Source organism: Marmota flaviventris, chromosome 5, assembly GCF_047511675.1.
Source record: "Marmota flaviventris isolate mMarFla1 chromosome 5, mMarFla1.hap1, whole genome shotgun sequence".
NCBI classification, from domain to species: domain Eukaryota; kingdom Metazoa; phylum Chordata; class Mammalia; order Rodentia; family Sciuridae; genus Marmota; species Marmota flaviventris.
Window position 1 is genome coordinate 42,151,364 of NC_092502.1, and position 11,108 is coordinate 42,162,471.

Genomic DNA, 11,108 nt, shown 5'->3' on the forward strand with positions numbered 1-11,108 from the left:
ATAAGGAATGAGCATAATTGTGTAAGGATAAAATAATGCCAGACCGGATGATTTTCAACCTACTTATTAAATACAGCTGGGCTTTTCCAGAATTACCTGGGAAACACTAGTTCTCCCAAAGTAGAACTATTATATTGGAAATAATGGGGAATTTAAAATTCAGTTTCCAAGATATGTAGCATATGTGCCTGAGCCACCATAGCCAGAGTGAATTGCTAGTCTTCCACTGAAGTGGTACTTACCCTGCTAGAGTGGATAGGGAGCCCTATCAGCAACAGGTATCTATTTAGGAAAATAACTAACATCTATTTGCTTCTCTCTTTCCAGCTTTGCAAACCCTTCCAGCTTCCTTTGATCTCCCTGGCATCTGTTTTCTTTCCCAGTAACTTCATCCAGAATTCTCTGACAACCCAAGATGGCACTTCTGCAGATTGTTCTGCCTTCTCCATCAGACCCTTGCTCCTTCCTACTGTTGTCCTGAAACCTCAATACTGCTGCTGTAGGAAGGTACGCCATGTGAAAGCCAGGTCCCAAACTCACAAAACCTTACACCCAGCAGAATCTGAGCTTCCCAACCTGGGGTGATAACTGTCCTGGAAACCAAGGACCAGGTTAAGGCTGTTTCTAGTCAAAATCACTGTGGCAAAACAAATCCAGAAAATTGTCATGAAAATGCACTCCAATGCCTGACATGCAGTTCATTTAAGAAATGAAGAAATTTAAAGAATTGCCACTCATGTCCCTATGCCATTTACCTCGTCCTATGAGTTTCCCTTAGAGGTATGTCTTTTCTCCTAGGTAGAGGTGCTTGAGGAAGAAGGACTTGGCAGGAAGAAAGAGAAGAGGAATCAAAACATAGGCATTTCTATTTTCTTCTCTGCTTCCACTGGGAACAACCTCCTTTTACTTTAAATAGTGATTCTCTCCTTGGCTGCACATTGGATTCACCTGGTGAGCTCTTAAATACTGATACCTGAATCCTGTTAGTTTTGGATGGTCTATGGTGCCACCTGAATGCTCAGTTGCTTAAAAACTCCCCAGGAGGTGCGCCTGTGTTCATAGGAGCACTACTCACAATAGGTATCCACTGATGAATGAGTGGATAAACAAAATTTACACACTCACACAACCATGGAAAATCACTCATCCTTAAAAGTGAAGGAAATTCTGATATATGCTACATTATGGATGCCCTGGGAGAACCCCGTGGGGTCTCTGGCTTTCTTCTTATAAATCATAAAATCCAACTTTCAATGGTTAAGAGTGTTAAGGAGCCAGGCATGATGGCACACGCCTGTATTCCCAGCAGCTTGGGAGGCTGAGGCAGGAGGATCACAAGTTCAAAGCCAGCGTCAGCAAAAGTGAAGCTCTAAGCAACTGTCTCTAAATAAAATACAAAATAGGGCTGTGGATGTGGCTCAGTGGTCAAGTACCCTTGAGTTCAACTCACAGTACACCCTTCCCCCCAAAAAAAGCGTTAAGGATACAAACTTGAATAACCTCCTCCAAATAATTCTCAGCTCTGTTTCCAGGTTTCTTTTCTGCCTGGAGGGACTTCTGCTCCTTCTCTGTTGGCTACAACGCTCCTCAACATTTGAGGCTCCTATTAACTTTAATCTCTTCCAGAAAACTTTCCTGGATTCCCTTCCTCATCCTCATTCCTGATGTTGTCACCCACCTCCTGGCAGCTTATCACAATTAGTTATGAGCATTAGGGCTTTTTCTAGGATAGGGTATGTAGATCTAGATCTCACTCTTAAGAACTTATCTTTATTGGTTCCAATTAGTTATACATGACAGCAGAATGCATTTTGATTCATTGTACATGAATGGAGCACAACTTTTCACTTCTCTGGTTGTACACAATGTAGAGTCACACCATTCATGCAATCATACACATAGCTAGGGTAATGATGTCCATCTCATTCCACCATCTTTCCAACCCCATGCCCCTCCCCTTCCCTCACTCCCCTCTGCCTAATCCAAAATTCCTCCATTCTTCCCCTGCCACCCTCCAACATTATAGATCAGCATCCACATATCAGAGAGAACATTTGGCCTTTGTTTTGGGGGGGAATTGGCTTATTTTGCTTAGCATGATATTCTCCAACTCCATCCATTTATCTGCAAATGCCATAATTTATTCTTTTGTTAATGCTGAGTAATATTCCATTGTGTATATATACCACAATTTCTTTATTCATTCATCTATTGAAGGGCATCTAAGTTAATTCCACAGTTTAACCCCTGTGAATTGAGCTGCTGTAAACATTGATGTGGCTGCATCACTGTAGTATGCTGATTTTGAGTCCTTTGGGTATAGACCAAGGAGTGGGATAGTTAGATCAAATGGTTTTTGTTCTTGACATTTCCAGGATATGGTCTCTTGCTGGAGTCTGATTCTCTCTGGGACAATAAGGAGCTTCCCTGGTCCTAAGCATGATGCTTGGCTCAGAATAAATATTTGGTATTTATTATATTAAATTGAATTTAACTTTCTAGCTCAGAGTTTAGTCCTAAGCTACAGACAAGCATATCCCTATGATCCACGGGATTTCTCAACCTTTTAAACCAGAACACACTCAAAACGAGTTCTTGATTTTTCCCTGCAGTTTTCCCCCTTCCTGATTCCCCTATCCCCTCAGTGGCAGCTCCATTGACCCAGTTAATTGCTCCAGCCAGATTGATGGACACTACTTTTTATAAAACACCATAGTGCTCACCTCCTAATCCAGTCAGACATCAGGATCTGACAATCTACAAAAAAAAAAAAAAAAAAAAAAAAACATATACACTCTATTTTCTCCCACTACAAGGTTTCATCTCTACCACCTGAAATGCCCCCCCAGTCTCAAGCACCCACCCGCAACTCTTCCAGTTGGTTCTCCTCTGTGCGATGAGGCTGCAGTTTATAACGGGTCTGGTTATTTCACACCAATATTTCACTCTTCCTGCTCAAACCCTTTGCTGGCATTCCACTGCTCTTGACAGTCAGTCTTTACAGTGTCTGGATGGCTCTGCTTGATTGAGCTTGTCTGTGCCCCCTGCCACTCACCCTGCTTTGCTCCCTACTCTAGCAACACCAGTCTCATCACTATACTGTTTTTGGACCATTTCTCTTTCCTTCTTCAGAAAATTTCCCCATAAGGATCACCCTGCCTGCAATGCTATCACTATGTCCTCTATTATTAGCCACCTACTTAAGGCTTCGGTTTTAATGTCACTGCCTCAGGGAGACCTACCCTCAGACCAAGTATAGGAGAACCCCTTGCTTACCTCCTCAGAGGACCGTGGATTTTCCCACATTATAAGTGTGCCTACTAAAAGTAATCATTTATTGGATATGATCACTCTATTGGGATCTATCCCAAATTTTGCTTCTTTCTTCAAGCATAAAGGCTCAATAAAGAGTTGTTGCATGAACCAACTCTATTCAACCATACCATATATACTGTTTTTGTTTTCCAGGTCCTACTTCTTTCCAACACCAAAGTAGAAAAAATTTATTAATATATCTTCCACAGAATTGTTACTTTTTGATTAGTTTATACTAAACTAATCATTGATATATAAGGTGGGGAGGGCTGGCTTAGGAAAGGGAACAGCAGGAGTGGGTCCCTCATGATGGTAATAATCCTGCTGAAAAGCCTGAGTCCTCTGTCTCTCTGTGGCTAGAGCTCTCAGCACAATTGGGTCCCCTATGGCCAGGCTCTTAGCCTAACACTGGGGTTTGGGGAGAGGAAGGCCCCACCCCTTTCTTTTCCTCTCCAGGCACATTATCAAGAACAAAAGAGAGAGAAGGAGGATTATTTTCTTGAGATGAATGTTGCATTTTAAATGAAGTTCCTTAGGCATTTAAACAATCATATTTATTCTACATGCAACAGTAGTTTCATTATATATAGTGAAAATCCTTCTAAATGTTAATGTAACGTTGGCCCAAGGAACCTCACATTTGGAATGTATAAACTGAGATGTGGCCTCCCATCAGTGAAAACTTAACTGAGCCCAGTTTTCTGCTACAATTTGTTTTAGAGAGAAATCAAGTTTTCATACTTGTAAGAAACATAGCCTTTGAAATTGAAAAATTTGGATTCAAATTTTAACTTATGAACTGGTAACTTTAAAGTATATATTATTTCTGAGCCCATGTATAGGGATTTTGAAAGGATAACATTAATGAAAATGTATCAACTCATTAGTACACAATGCTTTTAGCATAGACAGGTTGGGTATCCTTTATCAGATTTCAGTATTTTTTTGTGTATTTTGGAATATTTGCATATACAGATCTAAACACAAAATTCACTTGTTTCAGATATACTTTACACAGATAGCCTGAAGATAATTTTATCTAATACTTTTTATTGTACCTTTTGTTGTTGTTTTTAACAACAACCTGTCATATGATGTCACAAGTGGACATTTCTCACTTGAGGCCTCAGGACAGCACTCAAAAATTTTGAATTTTGGAGTATTTCAGATTTAGGATTTTCAGGTTAGTGATGCCCAATCTGAAGTATAGTCACATTTTTTAATAAGTCACAATTTTAATATGTATGATGTAGAGTTAATATTCAATAAATGGTAACCATTAGTATTATAAACTCCTTATGTTCTAGCTCAGTAATAGAGCTTATATTTATTGCACTTTTGCTGTGCTTCAGGCAGTATATTAGATATTGGGTCATATTTTGGTGAATAAAATGAACATAGTTTCACCCTCATGGAGCTTAATATTGAATGGAAGGTAGAAAAACAAGTAAGCAAACCATTTAACTATACAATGTGGCAGGTGCTACAGAGAATGAGCTGTACACTATGAGAAGAACCAGTGGGAGGAGCTAGATGGATGGGAAGAGCAGAGAAGTGGCAATGAACCACAGCAAGGCATGGCGGAGTCCTTGGCTTATTCTTCTTTGAACCTGGTATCATAAGAGATTTGAGTCAAACACTTTGCTTACACATCATGGTGCTTTCAAATTTTCTGATACCTTTTACAAAGCAAGCCTGTCTCTGATGCTCTAATATGACCAAAAAAAGGTGAACATGCTATACACACCCACCATTCTCCAGGTTGGTAGTTTAAAAACAGCAGCATTTATTTGCATGAAATAGCCTATCACAACCAATTAGGTTTAATCCCAGATGTCAAAGATGGATTGACATAAGGAAGCCTAATATAATTTATCGTATCAGAGGAGTGGGTCAGACTGCATCCTCATCTCCTCCAAGTAGAACAATCCCTCATTGTATTCAGCATTCACAATAAGTCTTTCCCTAATTACTCATGCTGTGGTTATTTTGCCTGAAGTTCTAAGGCTTTTGACTACCAAGAATGCTGATTAAAATAATCAAATTCTCAAGGTTAATGAAGAAAAAAAAACATTTAAGTGCATGGATAGGGTGTAAGCTGGCCATTTCTACCAAGTTAGTTTAAGTTACATCAGTATCCACAAGATTTCAGAACAATATAAGAACCATTTCAGCTTAGCCCAAGAGCTGAGACAGAAGTCACAGGGGGGAAAAGAAAGAAAAAAACAACAACAACAACAAAAAAAAACAGGCTATGGCCGCTCACGAGTGAGATGGTTTATGCCATTGTATAACCGACTGACAGCCTCCCTTTCTGAAATTAATTACTGTTCCGGAGTTAAATTTACTGATGATGCTTCTCACAAAAATATGAGGTCTTTACAGAGCAAATGCTCTAATTAAATAAGAATAAAGGCAGAAAACTTCCAGAACTAAATGAGATACATTTATTCCGTGTGTGTGGTTGAATCTTTAATAATTTGAAGTGTAACAGCTCCTTCCCTCCTGGGATAGCAATGATATCTTGCTCTTGCCTGTATTTGCATCTCTCTCCCGTCTAATGTTTATGTATGACTGTGGCAAAGAGAAGAGATGCACTCACTTTATTTTTCTTTCTACTCCTTGCCCAAGCTCTCAGACAGTGCTGAGTGGTGCCCCTCAAATTCATATTGATGCCCTAACCCCCAAAGTGTTTGTATTTGAAGATAGGGCTTTAGAAAGTAATTAAAGTTAAGTGAGGTCCGAAGGGTAGGGCCCCAATCCAAAAGGACTGGTGGCCCTTGAAGGAGAAGAAGACCTCTCCCTCTGCCTCACCTTCTCCTTTCCCCTCCAGGCATTGAGGAAAGGTCTCATGAACACACAGCCAGGAGGAGGGTCCCCGTCATTGTGGCTGCCTGATTCCAGAAGTGGGAGAAGATATGATTCTGTTGTTCAAGCCCCAGTCTAGAGTATTTTGTTAGGGCAGCCTAAGCAAACTATGACATCCAGACAAGAGAGGCAGGGGTTGCTGGGAGGGTAAGCGGGGTGGGTGGGGAGTGCACCTTTCTCTCCCTTCCTCCTTCATCTAAACAGTCTTTCCTGCTATCAGCCCTTGGTCCACTCAGGGAAGATAGGTGAGTGACTTGAGTCCTTTTAACTAGATTCTAGGGAATCAAAGGTTTGAATACGTTTACCTGCATGGAGCCCACAAATGTGACTGTTGTGTCAGAATCAATGTCTCTCATCTCTCCCTCTCTGCCTATTCTGCTTTAGTACCTCCTCCTCCTCTGCATGCACCCCTTGCTTAGACTCTCTGGTCTACAGGGTGGACTATGGTGTCCCATACAGGCAATATTGCACGTTCTCATCTTAGCTGTCTAGAGACTTCTGGGCTACTTTTTCTTTATGTATCCCTAGGAGAGAGAACCTGGTAAGTCTTCCACCTTGAATCAATTTACTGTGATTCACAGATGCAGGGGCTCAGAGTAAGCACAGCATGAGTTGAAGACAAAAAAAAATGTCTCAAAAATGTTTATATCCCAGAAAAAGGAGAGGAGGGAGCTCAGGAAAGAACACTGGCCAGCTTTTGCCACTGCCTTCCAACTATCTTACTGTGCTCTAGATGATATGATGAATGCAAGAGAATAAATCCTTGTACCCTATGGTCCTGGTTGGAGAGACCAGAGATACCTAGAAGAGATCATTTCTGAGCAACATGAAACAGAACTGAATTTATGTGTCCAAGATGCATTTTCTCAGAAGGCCAGAAGGTGAGCGGGGTCTATGGCAGTGAGGTAGAAACTCCAGTTCACTAGGCCAAGGATCTGCTAGATGTATTTATATGTTTGTCTGATTCCAGCCTCTCAACAATTGTACTATAAGGTGAATGCTAGTTGAAACAACTTCCTGGAGGATGGAAGGAAAGAGCATTCTAGCAGAGCAGACTGCAAAGGTTTGGTAGTAGGAAAGCCCATGGTTTGTGCAGGGGAGGTTCACATGATCAGTATGCATGAAACATAAAATGCTTTGGAAATGGTGGAGTTGGTAGGAAAGAAGTTGAGTAAGAGCACAGACTGATGAAATCACATTCACTTATCAGTATGTCTCATGCTCATTCACATCCTGCTGGAATCATACCTACTATGGTATTTTACACATGGGAGGGTAGAGAGAAGTGAGATGCTGCACAAACTTTGAGAAGTCCACAGTCTAGTGGGAAGAGGAGCAAACATTGGAAACCATAGGCACGACCTTTGCACGTTTCAAAAGTGAAGCATCAGCTAAGGATTCTGGTTTCTCAGTATCTGAGCCATATTTTGCTAGGTCATACAGAGAAGGCAGGAGAGGAAGCCTAGAAGATCATTAGTGCAACCTCTTTGAGGCCCTATCATTTTAAAGGACACCTAAGGAGATTTTAAAAAGAAATATAATAATCTAATAGCTAAGACTTAGGGGATTTAAGGGTGAGCTGGGACCCCAAACCACCTGCCCAAGACACAAATCTGTAGTACCAATTATAAAAAAATACTCTTAAAAAGTTGATGCCACACCACTGGGTAGCAACTGTGTAATGCTGTTCATATAGAATAAATCTCATTTTTAATAAAAATGTATCTTTAAGATATACACAACGATTACCCTAGAAATAGATTGGACTGTCTATTATATTGATATATACACAATCTCAGAAATTTGTCTCTAGTGCCTGGTTTACTATACACCAACAGAATTTAGAGCTCCATAAAAATACTTTATGGCATTCAGGCAGCAACGTTCCTATTTCTTATGCGGATACATTGGAAATGTGGTTGGGGCTGTCATTCATCTCTGGCACTTAAATGTTTTTCACAAATAGTTGCTGCCTTAAGAAAGTATCACCAAATAAAATGTTTTTATTTGGTTCTTTGGTGATATGTCAATAGACATTAAAATAAAAACTTCCTTGTACTTAGGTATGATAGCTCCCTTCAAAATGTTTTCAAGGGGAGCTTGAGGGTCTCTAAGGACCCATCAGTGAGATGAGGAGGCAGAGCTGGGGGATTATTGCCTCTTGAAAGGATGGCTCTTTCTATTGGCCACTTCACCTTTATTGGCAAGGAGGGAGCCTAATAGAATTTTATAAGACAAATCCTCACATGTCCAGAGGATGGTCATATCCCTGTGCCTTGTGAATCTGCCAGCATAGAGGGAGCACACTTGTCCTCATCTTAAGACACCAATGCTATGCACATGCCTCTTTCTGCAAACAAACTCAGTCTATGACAATGTCTTTACCCACTGAGTGTGTGGTTCAGGAGCAGGAGGAGGATATGAAGATTTCACAAAATGAGTCTCGATAAGTGTTCTAGTCAGCTTTCTATCACTATAACAAAATACCTGAGGTAATTAACTTACAATTACAAAAGGTTTATTTTGGACCAGTTTTGGAGGTTCCATGATCAACTGGACCCATTGCTTTGTGCCTGTGGCAAGGCAGCACACCATGGCAGGGAGTACATGGCAGAACAAAACTGCTCATTTCATCAGCCGGGAAACAGGATATCTGAGGACTCACAATTCCCCTTAGGGGCATGCTTCCAGTGACCTAAGGACCTCCCACTAAACCCCACCTTTTAAAAGTTCTCCATTTCTCTATAACACCACTCTGGTGACCAAGCCTTAACATATCCTTTGGGGATACTTATCCAAACCATAGTAACAGGACATTAAAAATAAGCTTTTGCCTCCATAAATTATATTTGCCTTCCCAGTTTTATTGCTTGGAAAAGGAAACCTATAGAGAATTTGGACTCTTGTCTTATTAGTAGTAATACAACTACTAAAAATAACAATAGTACTCCCTAGTCTCTTTTCTTGCCTTAGTTTTCTTTACACCACTTATAATTTGAAATACTATTTTATTTTTGTTTATTGTTTGTCTCCTTCCATTCAAATAGACAGACAAATATTTTATTTTTCTTCCATCTCTTTTATCCTTATAGACTAGAATACAACTAACTGGCTCAAAGCATGTGCTCAATAAATTCTTTTATGAATAATGTGAAAAATAACCTTTTACATATATTTGTTGATCGATTGTATGTCTTCTGTGAAGTGTCTGTTCAGTTCCTCAGCCCATTTATTGATTGGATTACTTTTTGTATGTGTGTGTGTGTGTGTTAAGTTTTTTGAGTTTTTTATATATCCTAGAGATTAATGCTTCATCAGAGGTGCATGTGGTAAAGATTTTCTCTCAATCTGTATGCTCTCTCCTCATGTTATTGTTTCCTTTGCTGAGAAGAAGCTTTTTAATTTGAATTCATCCGATTTATTGATCTTTTATTTTATTTTACTTCTTGTGTTTTAGGAGTCTTGTTAAGGAAGTCAGCCTAGGCCAACGTGGTAAAGATTTGGGCCTATTTTTTCTTCCATTAGGTTCAGGGTCTCTGTTCTAGTGCCTAAGTCTTTGATTCACTTTGAGCTGATTTTTGTGTAGGGTGAGAGAGAGAGGTTTAAGATAGTAGAATAAAACAGATATTATTATTGTATGTATATATGTGACTGCATGACCAATATATTCTGCAACATGTACACTCAGGAAAATGAGAAATTATATCCCACCTAGGTATGATATATCAAAGTGCACAAATGCATTCTACTGTCATGTATAACTAATTAAGACAAATAAAAAAATAACCTTTTAAAAATCTTGACTGTATCCCTTACCTTATTTAATATAATGAGCAATACTATTTGTTATTCACATATTGTTTGCTTAATAAAATAAAGACTTTTTATATGAAGAGTTAAAATACCACTACTGCCCAGATTATGGTCTATAAATTCCACTTTCCACAGAACTGAGAAAAGACCTCCTAGAGAAATGGCTGATTTCAGAAATGGGCTGGGAAATGTGCAGAATGAGTCTGGAACATCCTGTCATACAGAAATCAAGGAAGCTATCAAAGATGACTTGAGTTATATCACAGGGTTAAGAGGCTCCCACTGGCCAAAGGTGAGGCAATATGAGCATAAAAAGAATAACTGCAATAGATGGAGAATCTTAAAATGTTAAAATCCATTAGTTCATACTGCTACTTCAAAATAGTGCCTGATTGGTCACCTTTGGAAAATGCTAGGGAACAAACTCTTTATTCTGAAAGTGGTAAATAAAAGAATCAAGACTTCCAGTTTTAGCTCAGAAACAGAGCAAAAAAACAGCATTGTTCCCACAGTTACAGAAGATGAAAAAAATAGGGGGAAGAAAAAAAAAAGCTTGATAAACTACAAATGAATGACTTTTCTTAAATTTCAAAGAATCAAGGTCACAGAACAAATAGCTAAACTAAAATTTGGTGTCAAAGACAAAATGTGCCAGACTATTAAGGACATGATTATATTCAGGCTACTGTAATATGGAGAACACCTGAGATTCAAAGAGCAGAGTATCTCGGCTCTTTGCCTTAGACTATTAGAGAGAGAAGCAGACCAGGTACAGGTGGGCTGATTTGCAGATGGAATTGTTCTGCAGTCCCATTCAGCTGAACTGGAAATGTTTACATCTATATCTCTCTGGTTTTAGTGAAACAAGAATTCTAACTCTAGTTACTCGGGAAGCAAACTTGTATGCAAATTTCTTGTGCTTTGCTGGCCGCTGAAGGTGCAGGAATTAGGTGAAGTTCAACACTGTCTTTGGAGAGAGGGAGAAATAAAACCAAAGCAGTACCTTACTTGGGTAGACTACCACTACCACAGCCCATAGGCAGAGTCAGGTAGAAGACTTAAAGGAATAGGAAAAGCTGGGTTGACTTTGATTTGAATTCTTTAGGGGATGT